General features: G+C 52.7%; 2 long non-coding RNA genes across 2 annotated transcripts; both read left to right on the forward strand.

Annotated features, from left to right (window-relative positions):
* Nucleotides 1-2,637: 2,637 nt before the first annotated feature.
* LOC132525466 (uncharacterized) lies at nt 2,638-5,570 on the forward strand. Its single transcript, XR_009542239.1, has 3 exons — nt 2,638-2,750; nt 3,622-3,734; nt 5,026-5,570. It is a non-coding gene; the product is annotated as an uncharacterized LOC132525466 (long non-coding RNA).
* A 639-nt stretch (nt 5,571-6,209) lies between these two features.
* On the forward strand, nt 6,210-17,964 carry LOC132525467 (uncharacterized). Its single transcript, XR_009542240.1, has 3 exons — nt 6,210-6,478; nt 14,291-14,344; nt 17,773-17,964. It is a non-coding gene; the product is annotated as an uncharacterized LOC132525467 (long non-coding RNA).
* The last annotated feature ends 4,857 nt before the right edge of the window (nt 17,965-22,821 follow it).

Consider the following 22,821-nt stretch of genomic DNA (forward strand, 5'->3'; position numbering starts at 1 on the left):
CTGGCCACCACATCGATGTGGTTATTATACCCTAACTTATTTAAGGAAGGATTTAAGGCAGCTTATAAAGATGAAAGCGGCTCAACGACTTAAAGTGTAAATTGTGTGGAAGAAGATGCAAGCACAGAGGACAAGTGAGCAAAGACCAGGCGTGAGCTGCTGTGCAAACACCCACCTCACCCCGCGTGTGCACCACGTGTACTTACTGACGCTGGGCCCACTTTTGGCGTAAAGACTTCTACAAGCTAAAGCATGGCAGGAAACGGGAATGCAGTTTGTTTTCTGGGAGACGTTCACCCTCCCTCTTGATGGAGGTCAGGGGTGTCTCCGCACAGAGAGGATGCGGCTCTCCCTCCACCACACGAGAAAGCTGGGAGCTTAAGCCACCCCTGCAGGAGGAGCGGGGACCCCGCCCAGCATCTGAGAGCCATTACTCATGGTGCTGCCACTGCCATCAGCGTCTATAGAGCAGCACGTGTCACGTTCCTCCACCCTCAGCCCTGGCCTGTTCATCCCCATGTCTGTGCATCGAAATCCACCTTCCAGCCCCAGCCAAACACCTGCTCCTCTAGAGAAGCAATCTCTCCTTTTTCTGAACTCCCACAGGAGGGTGTGTGTGTATGTGTCTCTGTGTGTGTGTCTCTGTGTGCGTGCCTGTGTGTCTGTGTGTCTGTGTGTGTGTGTCTGTGTGTGTGTCTGTGTGTGTATCTCTGTGTGTCTGTGTGTGTCTGTATATGTATGTCTGTGCATGTGTGTCTGTTTGTGTGCCTGTCTCTGTGTATGTGTCTGTGTGTGTGTGTTTGGGAAGAGGAGTGAGTGGAGCTTAGGGTCTGGGGACAAGACTCTCCCGAACACTTTAAAAAAGTGTATAAAATGGTTCTTACATGCAAGTGTGAATAAGCAGTACAGCAAATATACTGTCACAATTCTGAGTGGCGCCAGGTGGTTCCCGGACTCGTCTGTCTCGGGTTCTGTCTTGGCTCTGTTCTCTGCGGATCTGTAGAGATTACAGCACCCTTTTTGACAGAAAGCAGAACCCAGGAGAGGAGCTCTGCTTTCAGCTCCTTTGCTGAGCTCCCGCCCTCCTTCTGCCCTTGGCCTCCACGCTCCCCACCCTCCCCAGGGCACAGGGCAGGCAGGAGAGGGTCCCGCGGCAGAAGCAGCCCAGCACTCGTGCTCCTGGACTTCAGCGTCTTGCTCCTGGACTTCAGCGTCTTGGTTTTGACCTTCGACTCCACCCCTGCACCCCAGCGGCCCCTTCGCCACTGGAAGCAACGTTCCCTCGATTCCCCTCCTCCTCCTGAAGCCAGCAGTCTTCTCTGAGTTTTCCCACGTTTAACCCTTTCAGCGATGCAGATGAGAGAGAAGGCGGGGGGTCTCGAAGCTTCAGGGAAAATGCCGTCTCCCTCCTGAGCTGCTGCCGGTGAGTCACACTTGGCCTGGCTGGGTCTCCCCGACTCCGCTGCTCAGGCCCCCGCCCCTCCCCACAGGGCCACTCGTCCCTGAGTTCCAGCAGGGGACCTGCTCCCTCTCCTGGCTGTTCACACAGGCCTTGGGACTTCAGCATGTGGTGACAAAGCTGACCCACCCGTGAACTAGCTCCCCACTTTTACGAGCACCTGCCCTGAATCAGGACCCTCTGTGCTGCTTCCCCCGAGGCCACCTCATGGAGGAGCTGGGGCATGGGACCTGGTCGCAGCACCCCAGGGCCCTCTGTCCAGTGTCCTGTGTCCCCGGCGCTGGCCCTGTCCCCCTATCCCCCTCTGTCCCCCTCCTGCTTCACCCTTTCCAGGTCTTAGATCTCTTGATGCACCTCTTGGCATCTTTGTCTCTTTGTATCTAATTGGCTCTTAGTAGTTACTTATGAAACAGTCTGTAAAACTACGTCTCCATCAGGACACCCCAATACAAGAGTCCCCATTGGCTGGTACGAGATGCCAGTAATTATGTTTCCCCTCTTGTGGGAACGAGGTGTGGGGAGCAGGCAGGGGACCGAGGGCCAGCCCCTCAGGAGCTGCACTGACCGCTCAGAAACGCTGACCACCTTCGGGAAGGCAGCTCCCCGGCTTTCCCCGGCAGCCCCCAGGGCGGGGGCTCCTCCCTCAGCCCCGGCTCAGCCTCCAGAGCGAATGAGGGGCTCTGTGCACACGGCCGCCGGGGAACCCGTTACCCATGTGAAAATAGCACTGGATCTGAGTATCCTTTTATTTTTATTTCTAAAGCCTCTGTTGTACAAGCCTTCAACTTGGGGCAATGTGCTCATAAAACACAATTCCGGCACAGAGCGGCGACGATTAAATTAAAACTTAACGGGGCCTGACAGCTGAGGACGTTGGAGTGGGAGAGGCAGAGCCCTTGTGGTCCTTCCGATCCAGGGCCGAGCCGGCCTCCCTGTCAGCGACTCGCAGGGCGGACGTCGCGGCTGAAAACCAGCTAAAGCTGGAGAAGTTCCTGTGCGGGGAGAAGAAAGAGCGGACCAGCTCCCGGCTTCTGTCTTCTTCCGGACCAGTGGCCACCGCAGGGCCTTGGCTTCGTCTGGCCTCACTTGAACTCTCTGGGCTGGCCCCGCCCCCTTCCGGCTCACCGTGGGCGGGGTCTGGGCCCGCGCTTCCTGCGCTTCCTCCGCTTCCTGGGGGAAGAGCCCAGGGTGGGGAATAAGGCAGAAAAGAGATGTAAAGGAGAGCGAGCTGGCTGCTGTGATGTGGTCCTGTCGCGGGCAAGGCTCCGGGAGTGAGTGAGCCTGCAGGACGGTAGGTCTGGAGACGATGCCCCCAGCCGCCCAGAGTCTCAGGGTCGGCTATGGGGTGAAGTCTCTTCTCAACAGTCAGGTTAAGAAAAGGCATAAACTGTGCTTCTGCAGCTGGAGCCCTGGAGCCAAAGGACACGGCAGTTAACCCCGGGGGTGGGGGGCAGGAGGGCGACTTGGGGAGACGCTCAGCGGGCGTGGTAGTTTCAGGAAAAGCTTCAGACTTTCAACAAATCCCTCATCCCCCTTCTCTCTCTTGCCCTTCCAGCCGCTTCAGAATTGATATGAAGTTGCTGTTTACTAACTCGGCTCTGCCCAGACCTTTCCAGACCTTTTGGGAGAAATGGCAGTTTTCACTGCAAAGTTCTCACAGCTAAAGTCCTGAGGGGTGTGCGGTGCGGGGCCCGTGCGGGCAGTGACTGAGCACAGAAGGCGTCCACACCCTCCCATGGCTGGGGTCCCTGCCTCCAGCCGGGTGGGGAGGTCGGGGGCTCGCGAGGTGAGCGGTGTGAGCCCAGGCGTTACCCTCGGCCCGTGTGCTGGGCGGCGCCTCCTCTGCGCCGTGGGGCTGCTTCTCTGCAGCTGTCACCAGGCCAGCTTCCCCTGCCTCTATCTCTCCTCCATCCCAACCTCCCGCCCCGTGGAGAGGACGGGGTGGTGAGGTGTAGGCAGCGGTGGGCCAGCCTGGGGTTCTGTGGCTCCGAAGTGTGCGGAGGCTCACTCCTCCCCCCGGCCCTGAGGGGGGCAGTTTGGTCCCTGGGTCACCCAGACGCAGTCAGAGTCCAGGACGGCACCTTCTTGCCCGTGGATCCTGGCCCGAGGGGCTAGAGGCAGGAAACGCACCCAGAGCCTCACTCTCTCTGTTCCCCCTGCAGTGGTCACATCACGTCTGCACCAAGGTCGCATCACCGAGACTGTGCACAGGGACCTGGACCCACCCACGCACATGCTCCTCCATGGATTGAAGAGGGAAGGTTCCCGGGAACAGGTGGGAGCATCCCTGGGGGTCACAGCGCAGGGTCCCCTCCAGAAGACCCCTTCCCGGCTCAGAGGCGAGTGTGGGGGTGGAGGGTGGGAGGAGGGGACTCCTCCTCCCCTGCTCACTCCACAGCGCCCTCCAGGCCTCCACCTGCTTCCAAACACATCTGTGGAGGGGATGCTGGCTCCTGCCTTGTGAAGCTCAAGCTGGAGGACAAGAAACCCCTCCTCCTTCCCCTGCATCCCCAGGCCTGACCTCAGATGGAATTGGTGACCATGACCGTGCATGGCGCTTGCAGGTGGGGGCCAGTGTCCTTGCTCTAAACGCAGGATCTTCCCCTGCCTGTCGAGTGTGTAACCCTGAACTCAAATGCACTTTTTGGCTACATTTGTCAAATCAACTCAATCCAACACTGCCTCGAAAGGGTGCGTTTAAAATAAGAAATGAGTTGAAGAATGCAAAATATAGCCCACAAGACAGCATCATCCCACGTGCTTCTCCATATGTCTCCTGGGCTCCTCAGGCCCCTCCTTCTGGCCGCTGAGCCACCTCCTGTAGACCCCCCAAGCCCGCACCGCCCACCGTGGGGCAGCTGAGGGGACAGGTCCACGTGACAACATCAGAGCCATTATGTCAGGGATCTGAGTCCACCAAGGACACACTGGAGTCCCGCGGGGCTTTGCTGAGGGCAGGTTCAGGTGAGATCAGTGACTCTCCATCGCAGCTGGGCCTCAGGGTCATTGGAGGAGATTTATGTGTTTCTATCCAGGCCTTATCCTGGAAAATTCTAATCAGAAGATATGAGGTGTAATTCACAAGACTGTTTAAAAAAATCCATAGGTGATTATGCTGCATCCAGTGTGAAAACCACTGGACTAGATCATTGGAAATGGTATTGAAATTAAGATTGTGTGTCCGTCGAAGGTGGGTCAGGTTTGGATTTGCCTCACTGAACTGATTTAAAAACACAGGATGTTGGGCTGTGTTTCTAGTTCTTCCTGGAAGAGGCGTGGGCTGTGTGGCACCTGAAGGCTTTTCATGGTCCAGAATGTCCCTTGTATCACGTCAGCTTTACTTGTGTGAGGGCAGGACCCTGGCATGTGAAAAAAAAAAAATCACTTGCTTCCGTATGTGCCATTTCAGCTAAAATGTCACCTCAAGGGCACAGGAACCAAAGTCACTTCCGGGGCCTCCCTCCAGTTGCTGCCGTGATGCCGATCACAGCGGCCTGGGTGTCTTCCCCACCTGGCACATCTAATCCCCTGATCTGAACACCCGGCTCTCTTGTGACCCAGCACAGACTCTCCAGGAGATTTCAAAGCTTCCATCCCAGCCGGGTGGACCAGAATCTTCCATCCTGGTTATCCGCCCTCCTGCCCATTGAGGTGGCTGTCACCCTGTGAGGACCACGAGACGCCGTCAGGAGGGAACAGCGAAGTGACCTAAATCTCTGGCTGGAGGAGGCGCATCCTATGCTCGCTCTCCCGTAGCTGGTGCTGCAGATGAGCCAGGGCGCCCTGTGTGTCCTGGTTTACGGAGCAGAAGGTACGGTCACCCACGAAACCGTCAGGGACCTCTCTGCACCCAGGGCAGGTTCTAAGGCATGAAAGATCAATTCTGTGGAGACTCCTTGGCCCCAGAGCTGCTGGGGAATCTGCCAGAGAGCCCATGGTTTCCATAGAAACTACGGATGAGTTTAGCATGAGTCCCCGTCCTGCCACTCAGGTCCTAGAAGAAAGATCAGTAGCAGGGGGGCGATCGCTGGGCTAGGGCTCCCTGCCCCCGGCTGTGAGCGGACCAAGCCCGTCGGGATGAGGCCCACGGGGAGGAGACGGGCCCTTCTCCACCCCGAGAGGAGGCCCAAGTCTTGGATCCGTTTGGAAGACCCAACGCTTGCATCTTTCGCTCCAATGTAAGTCCGAGTTAGAAATTGCCTTTAACCTATAAATCACTGCAAGTACTTTTGCAGAGGCAAAGTTGAGAACTTATCTAAATAAACTAGAATAAAGTGTGTAAACAGTGCAATCAGTCCGCTTCTTCTGCCCGTTTTTCCCTTTGCTTCTGGAATCCTGAGCGTAAGTGTGGACAGTACACACTCACGCAGCCCTCCTACTCCAGGAAAATTACCTTTTTCTATTTTTACGGATGATCTCCCAGTAGGAAACTTCCCAAACTATAGAAGGTTATTTTTGTTATCTCTTTAACCTATATTTTTGTTGTTGCAATTTAAACTTTTCTCTAGTTATATACCACGTGAAATTTTGAAAAATAACAAACATGCACAACCATAAGACTTGAAGATCCTGTCCCCTGCCAGGCACTTTGGATCATCTCCCATGCGCTGAAACCTCACCATTATGTTCTCAATCTCTCTCCCACAGGCTTCACAGATCACTGGAATTTCTTTTTTCTTTTGCTTTTTTTTTTTTTTTTTTGCGGTACGCGGGCCTCTCACTGTTGCGGCCTCTCCCGTTGCGGAGCACAGGCTCCGGATGCGCAGGCTCAGCGGCCATGGCTCATGGGCCCAGCCGCTCCGCGGCATGTGGAATCTTCCCGGACCGGGGCACGAACCCGTGTCCCCTGCATTGTGGACTCTCAACCACTGCGCCACCAGGGAAGCCCCCTGGAATTTCTTTTTTTGCTCTCAGATTCAAGGAGGTTTAAGAAGGAAACTCCTAAGGCTTTTGAAATGTGGAGGCTCTGGGGCCTGGGACCGGGTGGAGAAGAATATCCCTCCAAGGCGAGGATCCAAGGTGAGCATCTGTAGCAGGCGATCAGGCCTCCCCGGAGGCGTCTTCCCTCTGTGAGATGAACACAGGTGTTCTGGTCCCCAAACAAGAAGTCCTCTGGATGACCAGGGCTGCCTTCACAGCCAGGATGGTCCTTTCATCCCGAGAGGCTGGTGGAGATGGACCCGCCTCCTTCTGGACCCTGCGGCCCCGGGAACTGTGTTCCAGGCCTAGGTGCTCCAAGCCCCTCCTGCCATTCTAGCTCCTCGCTGGGTGGGGCTCTCACGGGTCACAGCATCGGGGGGTCAACAGAGGCGCCAACCGGACGTTTGCTCAGGACAAGAGTCTGCTGCAAGGCCTGTGCTGCAACGTGCATTCAGACAGTTGAGTCCAACCAAGTCAAGCTTTGTGGGAAGAGAGTAAAAAGGGAAGAGCCCGGTCAGGTGACGGGTGATGAGGTCCTTTCAAGGAAGCAGACACGCCCAGGAGGATCACAGGATGCCCACCAGTTCAGGGGGACGACAGTCTGTGTGTTCCGGTTCCCAGTTCCATGACCCAGGGCCCCCGGCACAGAAGTGAGGGGTCTGGGAGGAGGGACTGGGGCCCCGGTCCCGGGTGTGCGCCGGCCTGGCAGAGAGGCAGGGAGGCCCCGCTTGGCTCTCGGCTCAGAACAAGGACCAGGCTTCCCCTCCCCCCGCAGCCCTGGCCCTGCCGTGGAGGCCTTGGGACAGCCGGGGGCGGGGGGACTGCCCAGACAGGGATCCCAGCAGCACTTACAGGGTCGCCTCGATGGACTGGATTTTCACCCAAATCCGTTGAGAGGAAAAATGTGTTTATTTTGTAAGTCCTGGGATTTGCCCAGAGCCGTTTAATGATAGCCAAGAAAACACAGCAGTGTGTGTCTGTGTATTTTTCCTTTTAACGCTTCCCATCGGGGGGCTGGTCCCTGGGAGCAGTCCTGGCTGTGAGAGCCCTTGGATGGGGTCTTGATGGGCCACCTGTCCCCCTGTGAGGTCTGCGGTGACCGGGGGCTGACGGTCCGCTGTGTCTCGGGAGGTGCCCACGCCCCTACTGTCGACCCCTCCCCACGGCTCCGGCTCCCCAGGCAGCCCCTGCGGAAGCCCCTGCGGCACTTGGGGCCTCAGCTGCAGCCCCTCCGACAGGACAGCATCGCCCCCGGGGGGCTCCACAGGCGGCCTGTGCTGTGGCCACACCTGTCTGAGAGGAGGGAGCACTGCGCACTTCTGCGAAGACTCAGCCACAGGTGGTCCTGCAAACAGCCAAGCCATTTCTGCTTCCATTCCATCTTCTGTGCTGGTCGGGGAGCTTCCCTCTCAGCTCCCTTCGTCTGGTGGTCTCAACACCTTCCCAGCACAGTGGCTCTTAGTAAATGCTGGTTCCTAATTCCCCCTCTGTCCCTGGCTGCTCCCGCCGGAGCCCACACCGTCTCTGTGCACCGCCCCCTTCCGGCTGTGCCTGGACCCCTGGACACAGCCCGCAGGGTGAGAAGGGGTCTCAGGATCAGGCCTCAGGGAGGATTCCCCGCCTCCTCCCAGCCCTGCCTGGTCTCCCACAACCCCAGCCTCCCTCTCGGCCCAGAGTCCAGGGACCCATCACCGTGGCCCTGCGTCCCCCAGGGACCTGAGCCGGCAGCAGGGGGACGGCGGGCCGCCAGGGCCCCCTCTGCACCCCGTCCTCTGAGGGTCAGAGCTGCTCCGGGCAGGAGGGGGACTTGGGCTGGACTCGCCCTGAGAGGCCTCGGTGGTCCTGGTGGGCTGAAGCGTTCCTGCCGGGCTGGGGTTGAGGTCGGGATCCCCACATCCCTGCCCGCACCCTGAGACTCGTCCCTCCTGGGGGCTGCTCGTCCAGCCCATATGGGATTATCACACAGAGCAGGACCGAAAGCCCCGTTTCTACAGAAGGAGGCTAGTTTGCTTAGCTCCATGCGTGGCCGTTAATTAGAAAAATTAATCTTAGCCACACAACAAAATAAAATTGATGATTCAGTGACAGCTAATCACTTGCTGGAAATGAAAGATGCCCTTACAATGAAGATTTATTTTGTGTTATTTCTTCCCCAAGCACTCTTAACTGACTGGATAATGTTGTAATGACCACTCTGATATTTCCACATGTACTTTTAAGAATTTATAAAGTGATCTGTCTTCTGAGGGGTCCAGGGAGGTCCTTGAACGGTACAGTTAAAGCAGAGGCGGGCGAGGCTCTCACCCCTCCAGGGCTTCAGACGGGTCACGCGCAGCCTTCGGAGCTGGGAGACCTGGGTAGGGGGCGTAAGGGGTGGATGCCCACCAGGAAGCTCCTCTGGACTGTGACAGGCGGCGAGATAAGCTCTCACCTCTCCCATGAGGCCGGGCTGACGAGACTCGGATACAACAGGGTTGGATGGCCCAGGGGCAAAGCCAGGGGGGCTCAGCAGCCTGTGGAAGCACCAAGGTGTGTGTGTGCACGCGTGCACACCTGTGTGCTGGGCCCGCGTGCAGGTGTGTACTGTGAGTGTTCACGTCACACATGCACAGGTGTGAACACACACGTGTGCATGCAGGTCTGTGTGCGCCTGGGATGTAAACGGAGGCCCTTGCTGCGCACTCCCGCAGGTCCCTCAGGTGTGGGTCCTCCTCGCAGGTCGGATTTAGGGCTGTGAGCGGCCTGAGCAGCCGGGAAGAGGGGGCCCCGGAGTCGGGGACTCAGGTCCCCTGGGAAGGCGGCCGAGCCTGGAGGCCACACCGCTGCCTCCGGTCCCTGTTCTCCAGAGTGGGCCTCTGCTTACTTTCGGATTTTCTTGTTGGTGTTTTGTTTTTGTGGTTGTTCTTGTTGACTTGTTTATATATTCTGGACATTAATCACTTATCAGACAGGTGATTTACAATTATTTTCTCCCTTCTGTAGGCTGGGTTTTCACTTCCTTGTCCTTGGATGCACAAAAGTTTTTAACTTTGATAAAGTCCAAGTCGTCTATTTTTCTTTTGCTGCCAGTGCTTTTGGTGTCATATCTGACAGATCACTGCCCAATCCAATGCCATGACATGTTCCCCTGTTTTCTTCTAAGTGTTTTATAGTCTTAGCTCTTATGTTTAGGTCTTTGATCCATTTTGAGTTAATTTTTGCAACTGGTTAATTTTTGCACGGTGAGGGTCCAACTTCATTCTTCTGTGTGTGGATATACAGTTTCCCCAGCACTATTTGTTGGAAAATCTGTTCTATTCCCATTAAATGGTCTTGGCACCCTTCTCGAAAATCATTTGGCCGTATATGTGAGGCTTTATTTCTAGCCTCTCTACGCTCTTCAGTTGGTCTATATGTCTGTCTTTTGGGTTTGGTTACTGTAGCTTTGTAGTAAATGTGAAATCAGGAAGAGCAAGTTCTCTAACTTTTTTAAAAAGATTATATTGGCTTTTTGGGGTACGTGACAGTCCATAAGAATTTTAGAATGGGTTTTTCTATTTCAGCAAAAAAAAAAAAATGATATTGGGATTTTGAGAGGGATTGTATAGAAATCTATAGATCACTTTGGATAGTATTGGCATCTTAACATCTTCCAATTCACAAAAACAGCATGTTTTTTCCCCCTTTATGTCTTCTTTCATTTCTTTCAACTATATGGTATAGTTTTCAGTGTACAAGTCTTCTGCCTCATTGACTTAATTTATTCTAGAGTACTTGGGATCTATTATGATACCTTTTGATCTTTTGTTGAAAACTGCGCATCTGGAAAAGCAGCCTTCTCTCCGTGGCTCTGTGCTGGGGGCAGTCAGTCCGCTGATGAGCTAGAGGTACTCTGAGGCTGGGGACCAGCCCAAGGTGGAAGCTTCAGGTTTCCTCAGGTCTTCTCTGAGCACGTGTCCTGCCCAGGACTGCATGTGGCTTTCCTGTTTCTCTCATTCCCGTGGCTCTAACTTCTCTGCAAAACCTTAGGTGGTCTGTGAATGTCTCCACACGTGCCCTCCTGTTCCCGGTGTGGCGTCTGCTGGTCTGAGGTCCCCCTGCAGCTTTCCTGTCTCAGGACGCCTCCAGTCAGGTCAAAACTTTGCAGATCAGCTCTGTTCTGCTCCCTCCGGTTAGAGAGGGAACGGCAACCTGGTTTGTCTGCTCCCCCAAAGCAAGACCGTGCTCCAAAGCAAGGGGTGCGTGGCAGCGAGAACCCCTCGGGCCTTCCTGCTGTTTCACCTGTCTTTTCCTTGATCGGGTACTTGCTTGCTTTCTGTTGATCATTACCCAGAACTCCTACAAGGCCAGTTCAGTGAATTCCTAGGGATTTTTTTTTAATATTGGTTTGGGGGGAACGAGAGCTCGGGGTTTGGTGATGTTCCTTTCTCAAGCTTTTTACAGTTCACACTTCAAATTTTTCTTTTATCTTTTTTTTTTAACCATTTGGCAGAACAATATTTTTCCCTTTTTGCATTTTTAAATTTTTTACAAGTCAATTCACATTTCCTTTTGCTTTCCACACAACTTTAATCTGAAGGGTTGGATGTTCTGCAGTCATGGGGTTAAAGGTGCATGCAGCTGGCGCTGTATTAATGTCTGCCTGTGATCACAGACAGTCCTGTTTGCCATTTAGAGGAAGTAAAGGGATTGCAGGCTGCAGATATCTCCCTGGGGCAGCGTCAATGGACACATTCTGGATCGTCTGTCTGTTAGACAAAGTGAGACGATTTTTTTCTGCTTATAATGTAACACCTGTCTGTGTCCTTTTCCATCAGCTCCTGAATCTCGGGGAACACAAGCCCTTTGGTTTTTTTTTTGTGATACGCGGGCCTCTCACTGTTGTGGCCTCTCCCACTGCGGAGCACAGGCTCCGGACGCGCAGGCTCAGCGGCCATGGCTCACGGGCCCAGCCGCTCCGCGGCATGTAGGATCTTCCCGGACCAGGGCACGAACCCGTGTCCCCTGCATCGGCAGGCGGACTCCCAACCACTGCGCCACCAGGGAAGCCCCCTTTGGTTGTTTTACTGAGGGAGACTGGAGTTGTTTTTCTAACTTGTTTACTCTTTAAGGCCACCTGGGAATGTCTAGTTATCTATTGGATATTTTCTGAATTTGAAATTTCATATTTCAATTTATTTGGTAACTAAATAATCTAATTCCGATTTGAGCCCATTTATGAAAAAGAGGATAAGACTTCACCTCCACTGAGACGTCTATTCCAGAATGCTTTTTGAACGTTTTCTGAAGAATACATCTTTATTTAGTTACAAATTTGAATCTTTGTTTATTCTGCCCTTAAAAGAAAGCTTTCTGAAATTGCCTTATGTAGTTGTATTCATTTCAACGTCTGCTCTAACAAATTACCACAAACATAATGGCTTCAAACAACATAAATGCATTCTGTAGTTCAGAAGTTAAAAATGTGTTTCGCTGGGCTAAAAATGAAATTTTACACATATGGTTTATTTAAATCTTGTCTCTTCTGTCTTCCCCATTTGATGGACTGACAATTGAACTATAGTCTAGAACAAAAATAATCTAAAGAAATTTGGTATTTTATAGAAAGAGAAGTGGTGACGGCCGCTTAGACAGGGCACAGCATCTTTGAGATGGGGTGTCCTAGAGTTAGAATTTGGAGACCTCAGCACACCGATTAAGAATCTATTGAATATGTGGTGTTTTGATTCCTATTTTTTTGAAATACTGGCAAACATATAAATTTATTGATTTTGATATTTCAAAACTTTTCTGTAATAGCCATTGTTACATGAAGTCTGTGGTTTCCAGTTGTTTTTTTTTTTTTGTTCGCCATCTACCAACAAAACACAAGAGTAAAGATCATGGTGCAACTTTATAACAGAGCCAGTTTTTCCAGGAGGAAAACAACCTAAAGTTGAATTTTGAAAGAGTACTGCCCTCAGGCCCTGCCCCACCTGCCCCTGAGATGGTAACTGACGTGCTGTAAGGACAGAGTCAGCCCGCTTGTTATGTGCTGTCTGCCGCTGCTTTCACGCTGTAGCACTCAGGCGAGTTGAGTGGTTGTCCCAGAGAGGGTATGTCTCTCAAAGCCTAACCTGTGTTGATAGATTGAACGTGTTTACAGCTGGTTCTGGGGGCTACTTGTAACCACGATTAAAGAACAATATTTTCCTAAATTTGTGGGAATTTTTAACACATTCTCAGACTCCTTCACTCTCCCGTAGAAAGCTTCATGTTGCGTTTCGATGTCATAGACTCAAAATCCTCTTGTGGTCCTTGAGGCCCCTGGAATTGGGCCTTGGTCGACCCCTGTCCCCTGGCCCCGTCCCCCTCTACGTTCCCGTCACACCAGCCGTGGGCCATCCTACACACATGCAGCTCTCTTTCTGGAACATGATTCCTTCACGTCTTGTGGCTGGGGCCTCTGACTGTTGGATCTCAGCTCAGCTGTCACAGCACCAGACACCAGCTGGGACTCAGGTCACCCAGCCCAGGCGCTGGCTGTCCCATTTCTGTGCTGTTTGTTTGTAGCACATGTCACTGGGGGAAATTAGCATATTTAACTCTTTACCCCCGTATCTCCCAGCTCTCACCGATGCTCCCAGACTGTGATCTAATGGGGGCTCTTCCCGGCTCCTTCCCACCTGCATCCCGAGCCCCGAGAAGCAACAGAGGACAAGGGCCCCATGTTTGGGGATCATCATAGTGGGGCTATTACCGTTCTATGACAGTAATACTACTGTGCAAATAGCCTGTTACAGGGATTCAAATTGCTTCCACTTTGTGTCATCTCAGCGGAGCCTGACGAAGACCACATAAGCCCCTTTTAGACAGGAGGAAACGGATTCAAGCGCCATGACTAAATAAATGATTGGCTCAAAGACACAGGAAGTGGCAGAGCAGAGACGTTTCGACTCTAAGACGAGTTCTTTTTGGATTATGAGAACCATGGAAATGCTCTTAAGAGTTTGCAAACTCTGAATCTGCTTCACTTCCCCCATGTTTAAGCAGCGTGTGTCCCTGAAGGTGGGTGACCTCTGCCTGGTTGCAGGTTATCATTCTGCTCCAGGACATGCCGTCGCTGAGGACGGCTCTGGGTCACTCAGCAGAACCAAGCGGGCTGCGACCCCACTTCCCTTGAAACGCTGTGCACCAAACGCCCCAGATGCAGAAACCCTAACTTCAGGTGCTGGGTGGAAAGAATCAGAACGTGCTCTGAATGGAAAGGGAAGGTAAATAATAGTGCATTGATGAAATACTAGAGAGGGAGGGGCTGGGGGTGGAGGGAGCGAGGCTTACTTTAGCGTCGGAATATCGGAAATGGTGCTGCAGGAAGAGCCGGTCCCTCCCACCCAGGCTGTTTCCAGGCACGGCCCCCAGCTCAGCAGTCTAAGCTCCCAACCATCTTTGATATTTTAGTTTTAGCCGTTTGAGGGGGATTTGTGCCCTTGGCAATTTCCGCTCGAAGCTTAAGCGATTGGGCAGGAGGGTGAGCAGATCTGAGAGAGCGGCCCCTACAGCGACGGCGGAGGTGATGGGTTGAGGGTGTGGCGGAGGGAGGGCGAGCTGGGAGTTCTCCCATGCAGGGGATCTCTTCTCCCTGCCCCACCCCCGGGAATGGGTTAATTAAGGAGGCTTATATTGTATGGAAAATATTCTTCTTGTGAATATGTTTTGGTTTTCGGTTTTGGTTTTCTGGAGAAAGGATCTACCTCGCATACTAAGTGTTAGGTTAGTAACCCCCAAAATGGATAGAAGCCATTGTGTAAAGACAACGTTATTTGTGAGGGAGAGAAAAAAAACAAAGGCTAACACCTCCCCGCCCTCCGCCACACATGCGCCCCCCCCCCCCACTTCCTACCATGAACTGTGACATTTATTCGCCATTCTTTTGGTTCTCTTCTTCTCTAGGTGACAAAATCCTGGGAAGCAAGACCAGGGCTCCTGAATCCGCAGGCAGAAAAGGTGACCGAGCAAATGGGTGAGACTCACGGTGCAGAGGGAAGGCGTCAAGGGTTCCCCGGACCCACCAAAGGCTCAGGGAGCTTGGAATCAGGGAGAAGCTCCCTGGAGGCAGGTGAGGCTGGGTCTGGACAGTAACCGCAGGCCCGAGAGGACAGCAAGGAGCTGATTTGCGAACCTGGACAGGGATGCCCCCTCCCTCGCCCTTTCCCAATGTCACCGTATTTTGGATTAGCTGTGTCTCTATCAGGATCCAAGGATCAAGCCTGGGGCCGTGCGGTGAAGACCAGGAAGCCCCCGCCCCCGACCACGTGCTGCACCTGCTCAGACCAACGGTGCCGGGAAGCAGGGGAGCAGTGGCCCCAGAGTGGCTGTGAGGCCCCGATCCGAGGCTGCAGGGACAGAACCGTGGCCGGCCCTTTAAACAGCGGCCTTTGGAGCTCACCTCACCCCGAGGCCAGTTGTCCCCTGCAAGACGACAAGGCTAGAGCTTCCTTGTCTCCCAACAGACAGAGATTTAGGAAACAAGCACAGCTCACGATTGTCAGAGAGATTTACATCCCAAGCACGACCACACAAAACCTTCCCAGTGCCAGTTGCTCTAGGACTCCTGCCAGACCTGACTTATGGTGACTCTTCATCACGAGTGCCACCTTCCGCAGGAGGTCACACCCTGCTCAGTGTCTGCTGTAAAATGGGCTTTGCTGTGTTTGATGGACGCGTAGGGCAGGGAAGTTTGATGTGTGTCGTCACTGACCAGCAAGGAGTGGGTGGAAAATCCTTGGGCCGTACAGCTGGTTCTCCCCATTCTCCCCGAGTCCTCAAGGGGCCCTTTGGCTCCAGGCCAGGTGTGACTCAGGCCCGGCTGGTCACCCAGGCCCGGCTGGTCACCCAGGCTCTGGTCTTGGGTGTGGTGCAGAGGGCCTTGGGTTCTAGGACCCCTGGGTTCCGGCTTCTGTAACAACCAACGCCTTTCTGTCTCTTCACTGGTTTTCTCCTCTGAAATGGGGGGCTAATAATACCTGGCCCCCCTCACCTCAGTTTCATGGGCATCCACTGGATGGGCAATGGGGTCCAGTGAGGGAGGGGCAGGGGCTCCAGGCAAAGCCTCTCTCTGAAGGGGGCCAGGGCCCTGCGCCCACCCTCGGAGACCCAGACCCCCACCTGGGCACAGCTGGGGCAGCGAAGCACCTCCCTGCAGTGAAGGGCTTGTCAGGAAGATTTCTATTCACTTGCCCAACACATTCTCCTGGAATGACCATTCTGTCCGGGCAGAGACTGGCCTGAAGCTATGGCCGGCGCCAGCTGCTTGCGCAGAGCCGGCTGTGCGCTCCTGAGATGTCCTGAGCCCTGTGGAACCCCACTCCTCAGGGCTGGCAGTGAAAGCCGTGAGCCCGGGGGGCGCGCTGGGCCTTCTAAGAGTCCCCCCAAGAACCCATGACACCTGTGGGCACACAGCAGCCGAGCAGGTGTCAGCCTTCCTCACCCCATCACCCACAGCTCAGCCACAGCCTGGCTGGTCCCCGACACAGAGTCCAGGGAGGAGGTGGACCCAGCCTCGCCAGCGCTCCAGCGGCTGCACTGCAGACAAATGAAAAGCTGAATTCGTATAACAAATCTCGTATAACAACGCATAGTGAGGGAGCCACTGAAATCCTCCCTGAGCTAATGAATAAATCAACCCTTGACAACTTCCCCCAATGGCTGTGACATGATAATTGGGCCTCATGTCATAACTTTAATGCTTTCGGTGCATTTGACTTTTGCTAATGAGATCCAATGTGCCTGACGGCACTTTTTGTCGCGGGGCAGCTGAAGTGTGCTTGGCTGAGAGGTTACTCTTAACGTCCTTGGTGCAAACGGCCCTTGAGACCGGGAGAACAGAGTTGGGGAGAGGTCGCTGGGCTGTGGCTTGGTCTGGGGTTACTGTTCACCTGCCTTTCCTCACTGCCCTCGGGGAAGTAAGGAAGCCTGGTACCTCCAGGGAGCCGGCGTCTGGGTGTAGGGACGAGGGACGGAGCTCCGGCTGCTGGAAGCTTCGCTGCCTGACACGCAGCACCCGCCCCTGGGAGCAGCCAGCATCGGGCCTGCGAGGCTGTCTGTCCAGGAAGGAGGCCCAGGGTGGGAGCCAGCAAGGTGGGGCGAGGCGCGCAGTGTCTTCATCGCTCCAGGCTCCCGACAAGCAGCCCAGGGATCAGGGGTAGAGGGAGCCCCAGTCTCGAGTCGGGGGTCAGAACCTGTGGCCCCAGCCGGGCTGGCCCTCCTGTCTCTGGCTTCCTGGTCTGCAAATGGACCTGTGACTGTGCACCTCGTGTGTTGAAGGTCAGATGGTCCAGGTCCACGGGGACCACCTGCATGTCAGGGACGTTCTGGGGGGGCATCCTCTTGAGAAGAAGCCTCCACTCCGAGTTCAGGGGCTCCGGGTCCAGGCATCCCCATGTCTCAGTGAGGGGGAGAAGGGCCTCTCGCTGGGGGGCAGGGGTGGGTTCCAGGGCCTGGGGACCCGGCATCTACCCTCTGCTCTGTCACTGAAGCCCCAGAGGGAAGAGAGTGACAGCAAGGATGCGATTCTACGCTGAGCCCCACATCACCTGAGTCAGCGGCTCACTCTCCCTCCCGAGTTTCTGCTTCACCCCCCCAGGACGAGCCCCCTCTCCCAGCTCTGCACCAGGCGTGGGCTTTCTTTCCCCAACCGAGCAGCCCCGACCCGGGGGTTTATGGGGCATCCTCACGTAGGGGTGACCCACTGTTAAGTCCGTTCCCAGCCCCTCTCTCTCTGATCTGGAGGATGGGGGGAGCTGAAAATTCCACGCTCCTGAAAATGGCGCGGTCTTTCTGGTGACCAGGAGCCACCCAGAGTCCCTTCATTAGAACAAAAGACACTCCTGTCACCCAGGAAATCCCAAGAGGCTTGGGGCCCTGTACCAGGCTTGGGGCAGAGACCACACACATGATTTCTATGGTCTCATTTCATCTAGTTTGAGAACCTCCCTGTGCTGCCGTCAGCGACCTTGCTCAGTGGAGACTTGAGTTGAAGGTCACACAGGCACCCGCAGGGCTGCAGCCCCCAAGAGCCCCTGGCCACGCTGGGATCTGGTGGTCCAGGCCCTTCCGAGGCAGGGGGTCCTCCCCAGCTCAGCCCCGCGGCTCCTGGAGAACCAGAACTAGAGGGGCCTCAGCATTTCAGGGTGACCCACGGTTACATCGCCCTAAATGCGGGGTGTGGGTCACTTCCCGGGGTTGTAGGAGATGGAGGCGGAATAGAAAACGTCCTCTGTGCCCACAGTAGCAGCGCTTCACCTGACATCCCCACATCCTCTTAGAGGACGTGAATGTAACTGTAGCCTCGTTCTTGCACCAGCGCGGAAGGTGACCACGTGCTCCCCCAGCTCGTGCATCCTAATGCTTCACTGTAATTGTTGTATTTCTAGGGAAGCAGATGTTTGGTCCCGACGCCTGTGAACACACATCTCTCCTCGGAGGGCTGCCTCTGAGTCAAGGAAAGGGAAGCTGGAAAGCGTCATATTCCCTGCCTGAAACGAGGAGTGAGGGGGAGAAAATAGGAGAACCAACACAAGGAAATGAATTTATATAAGTTATCATTTTTCTGTAACGAGTAACCACATGCCTGATCCCCGGGTTTAGAGAAATCTGCCTTTATACCCGACGTGCTGTGACCTCAGGCCCATTGCTGGAAGGCTCTGAGCCTTCATTCTTTTTGTAAAACAGAGATTACTTTGTATACGCTTGGGACCGTGGTGAGGCTTCCCTGCGAGGTGGTGTGTGGAGGCATCCAGCGTGCTTCAGGCAGCGACTGGTCGCCCGTCTTTGCGTGTCATCCTGACGCTACCATCATTCCGGTGGAAGGTCCATGGAGGCAAGCGCCTGGTGCTCATTAGCCAGGTTGAATTACTCTGCAGCCGTGGACACGGAGCACAGATTCCTCCGAGCCCCCAGAGCCCCTCACCCCTGCCTGTGAGGCCCTGGCAGCTCTGAGCACAGACGTGTCTGTTGTTAGATGGAGGGTCTGGGGGGCCTTTCTCTGAGCGTCACTCAACTATGTTTCATTCACAGAAACCCCACTTTGGAGACGCCCAGGGGATTGGGTCTGCACCCTGCCTCTCCCCTGAACCCCCAAGAGCCTCCGACCTGCCCCTCTGCAGGCGTGTTGAGCTCACAGCAGGTGTGAATGGGCCTGGAGTCCCCTTCCAGTCAGGGTAGCCGAGAGCCAGAGCAGAGGGGAGAGGGCGTTTCATAAGCGTGCTGTGTGCTTTGTTCCAAAAATCCGCGGGTGGGCCTGGAGCAAGGAAGCTGGCTGCGTGTGCTGTCGCTGGGCTGTCCCCGCAGGAAGACGGGGCTTGTACACTCGTGGCTCAGAGCTGACTCTTTTGGAAATGGACCCTCGGCAGTAACCGAGGGCTGAGACTGGGTTTTCAGACCCTGGGGAGGCCGAGAGAGAGGGGAGAGATGAAGAAGGATCTGTGTCAGGAATGGCCTGGGGGTCCCAGCAAACCGTCCCACCCCTGCTGGACAGTCCTCCTCAGCCTCGGCCTCTGTCTCCGAAGGCACCGCTGGCAGCTGCGCTGGACACAGCGGCAGGTTCCGTGAGGGCCGCACGGGCATCCGCAGCGACACAGCCCCGCAGGAGCAGGAACCTGGGGCCAGGAGGGGGTGGGAGAGACAGCGGCGTTCGCGGGGCACCCCAGGCCTGCACCCAGCCGGCCGGGAGCTCCCGGAGGGTGGCCTCGGGTGAAGGGAGGAGATGGAGGGGAGGCCTCTGCTCTGGGGGAGAGTGAGGCCTGTTCTAGAACGTCAACAGATTGGAGCTGAGTGTGCGTGTGAGTTCAGCAAACGTGTGTACAGTGTGGGACCTGCCGGCTGCACCGTCCACCCAGCGGGCACGTGCGGTGAGGGCTCCCTGTGGGCGGGATCACAGCATCCCGTAGCCTTGAACTAGCCCTCAGCTGGTGCCAAATGCGCTGAAAAAGCTTTTGATATTTTCAGTGTAAACCGTATACGTGGTCAGAACAGACCGTTTTATTTTACAGCCTGGCTCTGTGAAGTTGTGCATGTGTATGTGTGTGTGTCCATGTGTACACAGGTGTGCCCTTGTAGGCACTGTGCCTGCATGTGTGTGTGTGAAAAGAGGGGTATCACGGGCTGCTTCCTGGCCCAGGCCCCTCTGCAGGCCCGCCATGTGCGGATCCCCGAGCAGCGGGCGGTGTGGTCCCCGCCTTCTCGCCAGGATCCCTAGGCCACGGCATGGAGACTGTGGGATGGACAGGTGGCCACACCTGTAATTTCGAGCGGGGACCTGGGCTCTCCCTCACCCCTACGCCTCCACCTGGGTGGTCCCGAGAAATCTCTGAAGGCCTCCAGCCTGTGCTCTTCCTATTGGCACAAAAGGTTGGGATGGGGGGCCCGGCCAGTAGCGCGGGGGGCCGTCTCTAGTCTAGCGATAAGGTATCCCCAGAGTACAGACGATTCTCTTCTTGATTTCCAACCTGTGTATCTTGTATTTCTCTTTCTTGCCTCAATGGACAGGCTAGGACTTTGGTACAAGGTTAAATAGAAGAGGTGAGAGGGTTCTTGGCTTCGTCCTAACCATAGTCTCTTACAATTAAGTACAATGTCAGATGGAGGTTTTTGTCAGTTCCATTGCTTGTTCACTTGCCTCTTCTACCCTTTACCACTTCTATTCATAGTTACCTGAGAGTTTTATCAAGAATAGATGTGGAAACTTGTGAAATTATTTTATGTTTCTTCCATAAGAAAAGTGTGTTTTTCCTTCACTTGGTTAATGTGGTGAGTTATACTAATTGATTGATGAATGTTAAAAACCACAGTTGCATTGCTCAGACAGATCCAAACTTGGCACGATGATTTACATTTCTTTGTACATGTGTAAATATGTATTTACTGTATAGCATTTGCTAGCACTTTATTAAGTACTTCTGTCTATTTAATGAAGGATATCTTTCTGTAGTTTTCTTTTTTTACGACTTTTTGGTTGTGATATTATTGTAATGTTGCATTTAGAGAATAAATTGGGTGTTTTCCCTGCTCAATTTTAAGAAAGAATTTGAGTAGTATTTGTATTATTTCATACTGAAATGTGGATAAAATTCTTCAGTGAAGCTATCTGGGTTTGAAGTTTTATTTGTGGGAAAAAATTTTTTATTACAAATTTAATACTTCTAATAGATGTAGGGCTTTTTGTCCTATATTTTGTCTTGATTCATTCCCGCTAATTTTTGTCCTTCCAAAAATTCATCTATTTCACCTAAATCACCAAGCATTTTGGCATGAAATTGTTCATAATAAATCATTATTACTTTAATGCCTGTAAAATCTGAGGATTTCCACTCTTTCCTTCTTCCTTCCATTTACTTCCTTTGGGTGCTTTGATCTTCTTTTGGCACCTTAAAAACTCAATTCATTGAATTTTAGGTCTTTCTTTTTTTCAAGTATAAGCATGTAGAGACAGAAGGTTTTGTGTAGCATTATTTTAACTAGATAGCGCAGATTTTCATATGCTGTGTTCTCATTTTCAATATATTTTCTAGCTACACTTGTGCTTTTCTTTCTTTGACACATGGGTTACTTAGAATTATGGTGTTTAATTTTCATATATTTGTATATTTTAAGATATAGTTTTATAATTCATTTCTAAACTCTCTTGTGGTCAACAAATATTCTCAGGATGATTTACTTTCTTTTTAGATATAGAACCTGGCAAAAGGTTTGTTGAATTCAATATTCCCCACGCACTTGAACTGAATGCATTTTTGCCATTAAGTGCAGCATTTTATACATTTCAATTAGATCACATTGTTTGACAGTGCTGTTCAAGTCATCATATACTTATTGATTTTCTGTCTCCTTGTTCTATTACTGAGAGATGAATATTGAAAATTCTAACAACTATTACATAGTTGTCTATGTAAACTTTCTATTCAGCTTTTTGCTTCATGTACTTTGAAAATCTATTATTAGGTGCATACATATTTACAGTCTTCACGTCTTCTTGATGAATTTACCATCCAGTTCATCTTTATGAAATGTCCCTCTCTTTCCCTGCTAATATTCTTTGTCCTGAATATTAATACGTTCACTGCTTTTTTTTAGGATTAATGTTGGCATGGCATACAATTTTCCACTCTAGATTTTTCATCCGTGTCTTTATATTTAATATGCATTTTCTCTAGACAGATCATAATTAGGTCTTGCTTTTTCGTTCGGTGTGACAGTCACTGTCTCTTAATTGGCAGCTCATCACTAACACTTAATACAAACATCTCTCTGTTTAGGTTTATGTGCCCATATTGCTATATGGTCCCTATGCGTCACATCTGGGTTTTAACTTTTTCTTTTTTTTTCTGACTTCTTAAACTTTATTTTATTTTATTTTATCTTGTGGTACGCGGGCCTCTAACTGTTGTGGCCTCTCCCGTTGCGGAGCACAGGCTCCGGACGCGCAGGCTCAGCAGCCGTGGCTCACGGGCCCAGCCGCTCCGCGGCATGTGGGATCTTCCCGGACCGGGGCACGAACCCGTGTCCCCTGCATCGGCAGGCGGACTCTCAACCACTGCGCCACCAGGGAAGACCTCTTAAAGTTTATTTTGAGAGTATTTGAGACTACAGAGCCTTTGCAGAGGTAACACATGCTCCTTACACAGCTTTCGGCCGTGTTAACATCTCACTCTTGCAAATTAACCTGTCAACAAAATCTCTAACTGGACTTCACTGTGCCCACTGTTCCAGGACAACCCAGGGTCTCACCTCACCTTGAGTTGTCATCTTCTGTATTTTCCTCCCATACTTGACAGTTCCTCCATGTTGGCTTGCTTTTAGCAACCCTGACTCTTTTGGAAGAGTGCTGGTCAGGAAGCTTGCAGAATATGCCTCACTTGGGATTTGTTTTATTCTTCTCGTGGTTAAGCTGAGGTAATGGATTTTGTGTGTCGGGGGGAGATTTGCGCAGAGATGCTGTGTAACAGCACCATTCTGTCCCCTTACTGATGACGTGAAGCCCAGTTGTGGAGATGTCTGGAGGGTGTAAAAGTAGTGTAAAATCACTACATTTTCCATTATAAACAAGCACCTTTTGGGGAGAAGAACTTCAATGCTATGCAAACATCTGTTTCTCGATTGTCTTTTACCAACTGGTTCTGACATTCACTGGCTGATCTTGTGTGCAGCAATTATTATTCCTGTGATGTTCTGATAATGATTTTCATTCCCTCATGTGTTTTTACAGTCATTGATTGTAATTCTTTTGTAAGGAAGATTTCTCCCTTCTCCAACATTTATTTTTGGGGGATTTTCCAGGTATCCTTCTTTTATTGATTTCTAGTTTAATTCTCTTATGGTCTCAGAACATACTTTTTATGATTCTAATCTTTTAAATATGTTATGGATTGTTTTATGCTAAAAAATGTGATCTGTCTTGGTGAAAGCCCCACGTGCGCGTGAGAAGA

Source organism: Lagenorhynchus albirostris, chromosome 9 (assembly GCF_949774975.1).
Source record: "Lagenorhynchus albirostris chromosome 9, mLagAlb1.1, whole genome shotgun sequence".
Classification (NCBI taxonomy): domain Eukaryota; kingdom Metazoa; phylum Chordata; class Mammalia; order Artiodactyla; family Delphinidae; genus Lagenorhynchus; species Lagenorhynchus albirostris.